The sequence below is a fragment of the Pteropus alecto genome, unplaced genomic scaffold (genome assembly GCF_000325575.1).
Source record: "Pteropus alecto unplaced genomic scaffold, ASM32557v1 scaffold260, whole genome shotgun sequence".
Taxonomy (NCBI): Eukaryota; Metazoa; Chordata; class Mammalia; order Chiroptera; family Pteropodidae; genus Pteropus; species Pteropus alecto.
The window spans coordinates 151,209-153,429 of NW_006429595.1; positions in this window are offsets into that span (position 1 = coordinate 151,209).

Sequence of the window (2,221 nt, forward strand, 5' to 3'; positions counted from 1 at the left end):
GTGTGACCCCGCCCTGCGGGCTCCTGGACCCGGCGGCCTGCGCGTCCCCGGGCGGGAGTGGGTGACAGAATGGTATCTGTGCGGGTGGGGGTGTTGTGGCTTTGCCGCCTCCTCCTTGGCAGGCACGTTTCCCCGTTCCCCTCTTCTCACTTCCAAACAGGGACACCCCGGTTTTGACTTGACCTTATGCTCTCTGAGGAAGATGGGGTGGGGGAGGTGAAGCTTGGCCCTTGCCCATGGCCATGACCTGGCTCTGCGCCTAGTTTTCAAAAGCGGAGGGCCCTTCCCACCCAGAAGTAAATAGAGGAGGAGGAAGAGGAGGCAGCACTGCTGCCGAAACTGATCCAACAGGTTCTCATATGTTTGGGCCTCCGCAGGACCGGCCAGGGGCTGGGCAGGGTTGTGTGCCCTCTGAGGCTGCCAGGAGCAGAGCTGGGGGCGAGAGATTGTGTGTGGTGGTGGGTGGTCCCTGATCCCCAGGGAGGAGAACCTACTGCTGATTTTAACTGCGGGACAATGTTTAAACATTGGCTGTGGTGTCTAGTCCTGCCAGTTCCCATGTGGGGAGCTAGGCAGCCAGATGTGACAGGGCCTGCTCAGGCTGGTCAGTGCCAGGCCTGAGTTCCTGTGACAGGGACCCCAGTGAGGAGGGAGTAAGACTCGGTGGGGCAGGGACACCCACTGAAATCTCCTGGGCTTCCCAGACTACCTTCCTGCTGGTGCCCAGGGGTGCAGAGACCCCAAAGATCATCAGAGCCTGGGATATGAACACTGGACTCTGATTAGACAGTGCTGCTATGCACACCCACCACTTGGCATCCTCTCAAAGTTCATGGCCAAGGTGAGAGCTGCCATCTGATCCTTCACAACTCCTCAGTTTCAGAGATGGTGAGAAGGTGGCCCTGAGTGCCTTGAAAGTGAAGGGGCCTCTCCCTCCTTCCCACCCTCACCCCGGACCTGCAGAGCTCCCAGGGTGTCCAGGTTGGGGGAGGTGTGAGGTCCTGGAAGGACCTTTTTCTGACTGCCCAGGGGCCCTCTCCACCGGACTGGGGAGGCAAGGCCAGGTCTGAGCTAGACTTGGAGATCGGGTGGCTAGGCAGGGGAAAGGGGCTGAGGGTTGTTGGCCTGAGGGACTGGTGGCATTTGCTGGTTTGGCCCTGGCAGAGGTGTCCTGATGTTTTAAAGGCATCGTTTTGGGCAGGCCTTGTCTTTGTATTTCTTATTTCTTGTCGAAGGTCTTTGATTTGATCCCATACAGATACAGATTATTTGATTAGTGCAGATTCAGTTCCACCTATGTGGAGTGGCCCTGTGGTCTGAAAAGAAGGGGCTGTGCTTTCCCCCTGCCAAGGGGACATATCTCTGCGTCTAATCAAGGATCACGTGCAGAAGTGAGCCCTGAGGCTGGACTGCATCCTGGAGTCTCTACCTGCCTCTCCCCTCCCTCATGCCCTCACAGCCCTGGGTAAATCCACCCACCTCTCTGGGCCACCCTTTTCCTCTGTAACAGGAATGTATGTGACATGTTTCCCAATCTCCAGAAATTCCTAGATGACCTACTCCTCTTTCCAGATCCACCTACTACCTATACCGTTGTTTACTCCAGTTCAATAACTCATCTCACGTCTTAAAATTTTGAATATTCCATAACTTTTTATTTTGAGAGAATTTTAGACTTACCCAAGAGTTACAAAAATGGCAGAGCTTCCCCATTACTCCACCTCCCCTGAGTTAACGTCTCACCAGATCATGCTGTGAGCATGGAAACTGAGGCAGAAATGCTAGGCAGTATGTCAACCAGACTACAGGCCTTGGCAGGTTTATTTCGCCAAGTTTCCTGCTTACTGTTCATTTCCTGTTCCAGGACCCACAGTGCCTTTCACTCTCATGTCTCCTTACTCTCCAGAATATTTATTTTAGAAGGAAACTTTGTATCGTTCCCTGAAGTAGAATTTTAGTATACTTGCCATAGACCTGAAAAAATAAACATAAACTGTAGAAGTAACAAATTCTGTCTTGTCCCACCTGTGATCCACTACATTCCTCAGTACACCCATTTTGGGGGAGATTGGAAGGGAGTCTCTGAGGTTACCCATGCTCACAGTAACTGACTCTGGGAGGATTCTGGCAATGCACCAGCTGACAACCTGGTTGTAGCAGCTCCTTTCTTGGGGCAGAGCCTGCTTCCAGGATGTGGTCCTCGTGGCACCCTCAGCACCCC